This window comes from Gorilla gorilla, chromosome 5 (genome assembly GCF_029281585.2).
Source record: "Gorilla gorilla gorilla isolate KB3781 chromosome 5, NHGRI_mGorGor1-v2.1_pri, whole genome shotgun sequence".
Lineage (NCBI taxonomy): Eukaryota > Metazoa > Chordata > Mammalia > Primates > Hominidae > Gorilla > Gorilla gorilla.
This window is the reverse complement of record NC_073229.2, coordinates 140,491,892-140,503,264: the sequence shown is the minus strand read 5'-3', so window position 1 is coordinate 140,503,264 and position 11,373 is coordinate 140,491,892.

The window sequence follows — 11,373 nt, the reverse complement described above, 5'->3', positions numbered from 1 at the left end:
GTCTTCATTCTTCAGGATATGGTTTTTGCTATTTTATCTATGGACCTTCTGAATTGTAACTGCTTTTAAGAATAGGGCCTACCAGCGTCCTTCCCCAACCAGCCCTCCCCTACCCCTATCGTCACCTGTCTCTTGCTTTCCTGCCCTGAGTTGTTGGGGGAAGGGGAAGTGGAAAAAGAAATCATGTTAGCCATTCAGCCATCCAGTTGGTCATTTGCTTGCTTCATTTATTCATTGAAGAAATATATATACCGATCATCTACAACATGCCAGATGTTGTAGATGCCTTTTCCTCAACTACACTAGGTACTTGACATACAGTAATTAACAGACATATTTAGTGTCATCATTGAGCTTACAATCTAACCAGGGGAAAGGGTATTAAATATCTACAATTGTATTAAGTGCTGCAAATGGGGATTGCAGAGTGCAACAAGAGTGTGTAAGGGGGCAGAAGGGGCCTAACTTTGTGTAAAAATTCAAGAAGTCTTCCTGAAGGAAGTGACTTTTGAGTTGAAAAAGAGAATGACGAGAAGGAGGTAGCAAGAAAAAGAGGGTAAAGTTGAGGGGAGGGGTGGAGGTAAAGAGAAATTCAAGCAAAGCAAACAGCATAAAAAGAAGCCAAGGCAGGAAGGAATTTGTACTAAAGGCAGAAAAGAAAGATGTAACTGTGGCCAGAGAAGAGAAAGAGAGAGCACATTGGACGAATTGGATGAGATAAAAGAATGCTGATTTTGCATTGTACAGCTACCAAAACAGATATATATAGACCAGTGGAACAGAACAGAGGCCTCAGAAATAATACCACACATCTACAATCATCTGATCTTTGACAAACCTGACAAAAACAAGAAATGGAGAAAGGATTCCCTATTTAATAAATGGTGTTGGGTAAACTGGCTAGCCATATGCAGAAAACTGCAACTGGACCCCTTCCTTACACCTTATACAAAAATTAATTCAAGATGGATTAAAGACTTAAATATAAGACCTAAAACCATAAAAACCCTAGAAGAAAACCTAGGCAATACCATTCAGGACATAGGCATGGGCAAAGACTTCATGACTAAAACACCAAAAGCAATTGCAACAAAAGCTAAAATAGACAAATAGGATCTAATTAAACTAAAGAACTATGCACAGCCAAAGAAACTATCATCAGAGTGAACAGGCAACCTACAAAATGAGAGAAAATGTTTGCAATCTATCCATCTGACAAAGGGCTAATATCCAGAATCTACAAGGAACTTAAACAAATTTACAAGAAAAAAACAAACAATGCCATCAAACAGTGTGCAAAGGATATGAACAGACACTTCTCAAAAGAAGACATTTATGCAGCCAACAAACATATGAAAAAAAGCTCATCATCACTGGTCATTAGAGAAATGCAAATCAAAACCACAATGAGATACCACCTCACGCCAGCTAGAATGGCGATCATTAAAAAGTCAGGAAACAACAGATGCTGGAGAGGATGTGGAGAAATAGGAATACTTTTATACTGTTGGTGGAAGTGTAAATTAGTTCTACCATTGTGGAAGACAGTGTGGCGATTCCTCAAGGATCGAGAACCAGAAATACCATTTGACCCAGCAATCCCATTATTGGGTATATACCCAAAGGATTATAAATCATTCTACTATAAAGACACATGGACTCATATGTTTATTGCAGCACTATTCTCAATAGCAAAGACTTGGAACCAACTTAAATGCCCATCAATGATAGACTGGATTAAGAAAATGTGGCACATATACATCATGGAATAATATGCAGCCATAAAAAAGGATGGCTTCATGTCCTTTGCAGGGACACGGATGAAGCTGGAAACAACCATTCTCCGCAAACTAACACAGGAATAGAAAACCAAACACCGCATGTTCTCACTCATAAGTGGGAGTTGAACAGTGATAACACATGGACACAGGGAGGGGAACATCACACACTGGGGCCTGCCAGAAGGTGGGGAGCTAGCGGAGGGAGAGCATTAGGAGAAATACCTAAAGCAGATGACGGGTTGATGGGTGTGGCAAACCACCACGGCATGTGTATACCTATGTAACAAACCTGCACGTTCTGCACATGTACCCCAGAACTTAAAGTATTTTAAAAAAATGCTGATTTTTATCCTAAGAGTACTACTCAGCCATTGAGGCAGTTTAAGTAAGGATGTGACATAATCAGATACTACTCAGCAGATCACTCTGGCTGTAGTGTGGAGAAGGCATTGGAAGATGAAGAGTGAGTGTAGGAAGAATCAATAAAAGATAAAATGGTTCTTCCCTCTTAAGACACATACACATCTAATAGAAGAGATAATACAGAAGCATACCCAAGGAGCATGACTCTGAGCAGACGGAACCTCCCTGCTGTAGGGAGGATCATACAGCCTAGTTGCACATGGGTAAGGCCAAGGCTTCCAGGAAGTCCCCATCACCTCCGAGGAAGAGAAACAAAACTGTCTCTCCAGATGGGTCCTCAGCACTGCCCTTCACCTCTGAGGGAGAAGCCCCGAGGGAGGTTGTACACTTGCATGTGCATGAATGCCTATGTTTGTGTGCTCTCTGGATCTCTCTCTCTCTCTCCCTCCCTCCCTCCCTCACTGCTCTGTCCATATAACCACTCTAAAATCTTTCACCCTGACCACCTCAGAAGTCCAACCACTGTGCTACAACCAAAGAACTCTCTATCTCTTAGGACCTTCTTCCATGTTTTGTATATGAATAATATCTTATTGGGATAAAAAACACAGTAAGATGATTTCACCCCTAAGTTTGCTGTCTATAAATACTGATCATTTAAGCTCTTAAGATGGCCATGAAGTTTGCATTAAGAATCATAATCATATGTTATCATATATAAATGACTTCACTCAAATTGAGAAGAATTTATTCTGGCTTACTTCCACACTCCGAGACCTTTATGCTGCCTGCTGGCATTAGGAACATTGCTGGAATTCATTCTTGAACAGAACTTTCCCTGAACTGAAACTTTACACTAAAAAGCAGTGAAGAGAACTTGTTACCATTCATTTATTTTGGACTCAGATTCAAAGGGTGAAAGAAAGGGGGGAAGGACAATAGTTCTTTGACACTAGCACTGGTAACTTAGCAAAAGGCCAAAAATGTCCCCATTAGACTTGATTGCCTGAGGCAGAAGTCAGGAAAATAATTATGCCAAGTAGATCTTGAGCAGAAGGAGAAAGATAATATATGTCATGAAGCACATCAAGCCATTACCAAATATTATGCATGGTCCCTGTGAATTCTAAAAATTCCCAGCTCTTCAATACTGTGGAATTTTATCAACAAGCAGGATAAAATTATATATTCAGAAATTTAAGGAACTTGTGCATTTGAAGCGAGGCTTTTCTTCTTTCATTTTTGCATTTGTATGAAAATAATACTCAAATATGGAAGGAAATGAGTATTGTACTCATCAGAACTATTTAGTATTCCAAGAAATAGTAACAATCACCTAAAATGTACTATTTGAAACTTACTATTCGGACATGACTCTGTTAGTTCCTATTATTCCTCTAATTATAACTTTGGGTTCTAAAGTACTATGGCAAACTCTGGAAGTACAAATTCAGTAGGTTGGGGCAAAAATAAAATCTCTTTCTGGAATATGTGAAGGTCTGTCTTTTCTTTATTCTCTTACTACTATATACATCTTCCTAAGAAAAGTTGACACTTTTTTCTGGGCTGAGATTTATGAATAACTGCCAAATTTAAAAATGGTTTGAATAAAAGCAAATAATTGGCAGACCAACAGTTTATTAAAATTCCACAACTATATTTCCATCTAATGTTGCATGTTATCCTTGCCCACAGCCAGTCACTGCCAAAACACCAGCAATCTCAGAAAATAGTAAAATGTGTTAGGTAACATTCTTTTGGACCATACTGATTTTACTTTCTCAGTTTCAATTCACAGTACACTGTAGAATTAACCATTTCAACATTAATAACTGTTAAAGATGTGCCCTAAAAAGTTATCTTGGCCTCTTAGGTGACAAAATAAAAAGTTGTGAATAGTATTGTTCAAACTTTAGAGATTCTATGTGGTACAAGTTGAGTGCAGAGGAATGTCCATCATCTATCTCTATCTCTTTATCTATACCTATACCTACCTACCTACATACATACATACATATACACACACATATACATACATATATATGTGTGTGTGTGTGTGTGGAGATTTTATATATATATATATATATATATATATATATATATATATAAATAATTCAAGAAGCCTTTCAGGATGAGAATTTATTTACATTTCTAGTTCACTATACCTTTGGGGCACTTTCTTCCCTTATAGCTTTCTAAACTCATAATTAATTATAGATAACTTCTAATTGGCTCAAATTATTCTTAAAACCATTAAACAGAGAAAGTGCTCATTGTTCTTCAACATTCAGTCCTCCCTTTTTCCCAAAATTTTAGGTAAGCACAAAACTACATTAACTAGAGACAAATTTCCCTCTGTTTCTCTTGCAAACCAAGTTTTGCCAGTGGCATGAGAGTGGACACAACTGTGCAATTTCTAGGTCACATCAGAAAACTGCTTGCTTTCACTTCCTCTTTTCCCATACTTATTACTTAATAATATTTAATGTACATTGGCTACTTTATGCAAATTGATAACATCCTGAGAATAGAAAAGTTAGTAAAAATTGTTTTCATGTTCAACTTGTTTCTAAACTAAGAGAGTTAAGTAAAATCACAAATAGCTAGAAACAAGGTAAAACAAGTATCATAATAGATATGCACACAATGCCTACGGGTTCAAAAGAACAAGATAATGTATCTAGCCTGAGGTATCCAAAACAATTTTTTATTTAGGAGTTAATTATTAAGAAGTGTGTTAATGAATGGCTAGTGTAGAAGAGGATGGCTCCATTTTCCATGTCCCACCTATCAGAATGCAGAAAAGTCAAAGGCTTCGTGTGAGTTTCAACACTGGAGCTGAGTTAGCTAACAGTATTACATGAACACTATATGTCAGATAATGTGTTTAATGCTTTATATGTTGAATTTTCTATAGCTGCTGTAAAACATTATCACACACTTAGTGACTTTAAAGGGCACAAATTTATTATCTTACAGTTCTGGAAATGAGAAGTCTAAAATGTGTTTCATGGGGTTAAACTGAAGGTATCAGAAGGGCTACATTTCTTTCTGGAACCTCTAGAGGATAATCCATTTCCTTGACCTTTCCAGCTTCTAGATGCTGCCCACATTCCTTGGCTAGTGGCCCTGTCCTCTGTCTTCAAAACTAACAATGGCTGGTTGAGTTCTTCACACATTGTGTCCCTCTGATCTCTTCTGCCTCCCTTTTTTACTTTAAAGAACACTTGTGATTACATTGGGCTCACTTGACTAATCTAGGACAATATCCCTGTCTCAAGGTCAGCTGATGAGAAACCGTAATTCCACCTGCAACCTTAATTCCCCCTTGCTATGTAACAGCATATTCACAGGTTATGAAGACTAGAACATGGACTTCTTGCCTGGGGGGAGGGCATTATTCTGCCTATCACATATGGATAGCCTCATTTAATCTTCACAACAGATTTATAGATTTGGTACTAGCATTAACTCTACAGATAAGCAGTGAGGACACAGAAATGTTAATCAATTTGACTATAATCACCAAGTCAATAAATGACAATTCAGGAATTAAAACTCAAATATTTCTTACCCCAGGGCCTAAACTCTGACAGGGTGACCAACAATCCTGGTTTGCTTGAGACTAGCCAGTTTTAACAATGAATTTCCAAGCCAGGAAAACACTAGTCCCAGGCAAACCATGATGGTTAGTCATTATGTCTGAACCTTTAATCCAAATCCTGGTAACAATAGTTTAACAAGATTTTATTAAGAGCCTAGTGATCATAGATCACAACTAAACTCCAGAGAGCTCTACTGCCATGGCAGACATTGCCTAACATGGCAAAGAGATGCTAGAGAAATGCCACCTCTTTCTAGAAATCACTTTTTCCTGGTTTGACAAAAGTGAATTTGCTGAAAATGGTCAAGATAATTTATCCTAAGAAGATTCATAAGCAGAACCTTGGAAGTAGATAAAAGAATGAATTTGAAGTGGAAATGCAGTTTTGTCTTCTTGTAGTATGTCTAACAAATCAAATAATCCCAAACCACTACCTATTATAGGTCCTCACTTTAGCCCCTGCTAATTAATTACTTAGAATTCATTAAAATTAGTGTCTCAGATTGCATTTCCCTAGAAGCTGATGTTGGGTCAGGAATTAGAGTGTAAGTTTCTTCTTTAGGAGGTGATCCTAGCAGGCACTCGTGTGGAGGTAGGAAAAGGAGAAAGGAAGGAAGGAAACCAAGTACAAAGTGTGAGGATGAGCAGGTTACTGATGGGGGCCCGCTGGGACCTTTGAGAGATGGTGTAGAACATGAATTGGAGTTGTTCTCCACCCAAGAGGAGAGGAAGCTGGAATGTTCCTCCTCCAACTCCCATCTGACTTTAGCTAAGGACGGCTCCTAGGGTTGACTTTGGCTAAGGATGGCTCCTAGGGTATCAATTCCCTAGCATTCTGGCCTGGCAGTAGGAAACCTTCAGCACACACTGAAACAGTGCATGCAAAGGGATATGGACAGAGCACCAACATCTCCACTATACTTTGCCTACCCAAATCATATTCTGAGTCTTACCACTTCTCACAGTGTCTACAGCTACAACCCTAGTTTAAGCCACCTTCCCTGGACCACTGCAGCAACTACTTCAGCAGCTTTCCTGCCTCAACTCTTCCTCCCTACCCAATCCCCACAAAACAATGCAAATGATTTTTCCAAAGCATGAATTCAATTACGTCGAATCCACCCTACCAAAAATTCAAACAGATTCTCACTCTACCAAAAATTCACCCTACCCTCACCCTACCAAAAATCCAAACAGATTCTCATTGTAACTAGAATACAATCCAGCTTCCTTATAGCCTTTAAAGCCTCACATGATCTGACCATCTTCATCTTTCTGACCTCATTTCCAAAATAAGGATGTTCACTACTCAGCCACACTACTCTTCTTTTTTGTTAACTAAACCTGTCTCAGGGTCTTTGCTCCTTTGTTCATTCCACTTATAATGCAATTCCTAGTGGATCTTTACATCTGACACCTTCTCACCACTCAGGTCTAACTTAAATATCAACTCCACACAAAACCTTAGCCCCAGTCACACTTTTAAATTACTTTATTTAGAGCATTTCTTGGGTCCTTCAAATTATCTTTTTATGTTTTCATATTTATTATCTTTCTCCTCACATCAAAATATAAACTCCTAATAGGCAGGGATTTAGCATGTCTTGTTCAACCCTACAGTCCACCCTTCATATCCAAGGGTTCTACATCTGCAGATTTAACCAGCCATGAATTGAAAATATTTCAAGAAAATACGTAACAGTAAACAATAATACAAATTAAAAGATAATACAGTATAACATTGTTTACGTATCATTTACATTGTATTAGATATGATGAATAATGTAGAGATGATTTGAAATATAGGGTAGGATGTGTGTAGGTTATACACAAATACTACATCATTTTCTTTCAAGGACTTCAGCATCCATGGATTTTGGTATCTGAGGGGGTACTGGAACCAATTCCCCTGGATACCAAGGGATGGCTATATATCCCCAGTATGTAGAATGTCGCCAGGCACATTTTAGGGATTTCAGAAATATTTATTTAATGAAAAAATAGGTTTCCAAGATTGATGAGGTTGAATGAAAAGTGCTGTCTTTCATATTGTAAATATAATTCCAATATGCCTAGTTTATTATTGATTTATGATAATCATAAAATGATGGTTTGCTAAGCAAAGGCAAAACTGATGAGATTATGGAAAAATTTTCCTCAGTGGAGTCCCAATTAATGAAGTTCTACTTTCAAAGAGGCTTCTATGATAATGTTATGCTTATTTTTGGAATGGAAATAAAATGACATCTTGCAATTTTCTTTTTCCCCTTAAATAAACCTACTTAAACTATAAATTAAGACTGTTCTCTTCCAGGGTTTAGTGATGCCTTGAAAAATAACTGAAACTAACAGTGTCAAAAAACATATCAGTCAATTTCCAGGAGACACATTATTGCTTTCTGAAAATCTAGACAGCTCTACTTTAAATATTTAAATTAAGGCTGTTTTATTTTATTTTCTGTATTGTGGTTTCTGCCTTGTCATTTCACATGTGGGCTAGCATAGTTGTTGGATCACATCTCATCTTACATAAAGACCTTGAAATTAAAAAATGTTTGGAAGGAAATATTTTAAATAGGAAAAAATCAATGGATGTAGTCAGGGTTTAATAGGATGATCACAGCAGAACATAATACTCCACGGTGAGTCTCAAAGTCCTTCAAATATAAGCCAAGCCACATTCAAGCCTTCCTTCCTCATCCACTCTCCCGCTCTCTCCCCACAACCCTCCACACCTTTGCCTAGGCTGTTCCCTGAACCTATCTCCTCCCATCTTCTCCTATCCCACCTTTCTTCTGCCTTCAAGTCCTAGTACAAGTGTCCCTTCTTCTTCTAGGAAGCTCCTCCAACTGCCACAGCAATCAGTAGGTCTTTTTTTCTGTGTTCAGCTTGTACTTGGTAGAATATACCTAATATTCCTGTTTTCACACTGCAGTATGATTTATTTCCAAATCACCCTCCACCCCACCGTGGGCAGTCTCTTGAGGGCATGAACAGTGTCTTTTATCGTTAAATCCTCATCACTTATCATACTTACTATAGGAAGTGCTCAGTAAGGAGTTGGTGAGTAGTCTACTCATTTAACCACCTTTAGGGCTTTGAGATGGGGTGTTCTGCATATATCATTTTGCTTTCCACTGGTAATTAGTAATAAAGATGGGGTGAGAGGAAATTGGAGGAGAGACTTGTTATTCACATCTCCTCTTTTTCCTTATGTTCTTTCTGGCTTCGGGATGGGATCAGAGACTAGATGGTGAAACTCTGGGCTGAGGTTCTGATATGCTAAACCACTGGTAATGCCATGATTCAGGTACCCACTTGCAGGACTTTCATGACATCTTCTCACTTCCCTTTACAAATACTTCCCCTGTCTACCTTCATTCCAAGAGTTCTTGTGCCCACAAGCTTTAAGAACCCTATTTATGGCTTTCCTATTTTCCCTGACCCTTCTGTTAACCTGGCTTGACCTCAGAATTCAATCTAAGAAAGTTGGTTTACAGATTATTTAACTTACTTAAACTAATGTATGAATATAGGAGCATTTCTATTTTACAATAAATCTGTTACTGTCAATACAATTCCGATTACTAAACTACGTTTAACTTGAAAACTGTTTTTTGCTAATTCCAGCACCCTGCTTCTAAGTGTTCCATATAAAATCATTTTTGGCCAGGCACAGTGGCTCACTCCTATAATCCCAACACTTTGGGAGGCTGAACCAAAAGGATCCCTTGAGCCCAGGAGTTCAAGACCAGCCTGGGCAGCATAGCAAGACCTCATCTCTACAAAAAATTAAAAAATTAACTGGCATGGTGGCACATGCCTGTAGTCCTAGCTACTCGGGAAGCTGAGGTGGGAGGATTACTTGAGTGCAGGAGGTCGAGGCTGCAGAGAACTGTGATCATGCCACTGCACTCCAGCCTGGGTGACAGAGTGAGACCTTGTCTCAAAAATAGACAATAAAATAATAAATTTTTCTAAAAATAGACATATTTATTAACTATTAGCTAGTTACTAATTGTATATATATTTTAAAAACATACTTTAGACAAAAGAAATATTACCAAATAGATCAGCAAGGTCACTTCTAGCTCTTTTTATTTCTTTTTGAGGCAACGTCTCATTCTGTCACCCCGGCTGGAGTGCAGTGGTGTGATCATAGCTCACTGCAGCCTTGATCTCCCTGGCTCAGGTGATCCTCCCAGTTCAGCCTCCAGACACCACCATGCCTGACTAATTTTTCTATTGTTAGTACAGCCAAAGTCTCGCTATTTTTCCTAGGCTGATCTTGAACTCCTGAGCTCAAGCAATCTTGTTGCCTTCGTCTCCGAAAGTGTTAAGATTATAGATGTGAGCTACCATGTCTGGCCTCTAGCTCATTTTAAAAGCAACCAATACTTCATAATAAAGAGGTACAACCCAGTAAATTAAGTTTTTGACTGAATTTCAGCTATTTTAAATCACTCTTCAAACAAATATTGGCCTCATCTTCCAGAATTAAGAGAAACAAACCTTCATGGTGAAACCCTGTCTCTCCCAAAAGTACAAAAATTAGCTGGGCATGGTGGAGCACACCTGTAGTCCCAATTACTCAGGAGTCTGAGGCAGAAGAATAGCTTGAACCTGGGAGGCAGAGGTTGTAGTGAGCTGAGATCACGCCACTGCACTCGAGTCTGGTGACAGAGCGAGACTCCGTCTCAAAAAAAAAAAAAAAAAAAAAAAGAAAAGGAAAAACTTTTAATTCACCTTGAACTCAATATCACATCTGAGCAAATGTTTTTGCTTCAGCTTTAAACACAAGCCCAATAACTTATTAAAGCAAATGTGTTCGTTTATGTTATTTTCTTCTTTGAACTCTGTAGTTAATTATATAAAGTTAAATTATCTCATCATTGTATGAGAGGGTTTTCTTTAATGTTTGTCTGAAAAATATTTTAAATCCAATGTGTAAAAGTTATTCCTAATGTCACCACCTCTCTTTAAAATTGTAAGAAGCAATAAGCTAAAGTCCCCTTCCCATCCTAATCCCCCAGAGATCACCACTGTTGGCAACTGGGTACACATCCTTTCTTAATATTTCTTGCATTTATATAGATACATGGGTGTCAGCTAATATTTATTAAAATATAATTAGCATATACTTATTGGTCTGCAATGTTCTTTTACATCTTTCTAATTAACATGGATGTTTTCCAGGTCACTACTTTGGATCCAATTTATTCCTTTTAAAGGTTACGTAATATTCAGTTGTATAAACATGCCATAATTTATCCAACCTTTCTTCTACTTACTGACATTGTTTGTTTTCTTTTTTTTTTGTTTGTTTGCTTCTTCAACACTCCCAGTGTAATAATCAGATCCTTACTCTGCTCCCAACAATGCTGCTCCCTACAAACATTCTTCCCTCAACCCTGCATCTCCTTGAACTTGTCATCCAGTCTTCCCCCTTTTCTATACTGATAATTATGAAAGAACTGGCCTCACACACTATCTATATGTTCATTTATCATTCATTTTTTCAACTCTGCAATTTTTCTGTCTTGCTACTCTTCTGAAATTGCTCTCACTAAAGACACCCATGCTGTATAGCTGCCGCCCAATTCGGAAACTTTTCTTCCCAGTCTT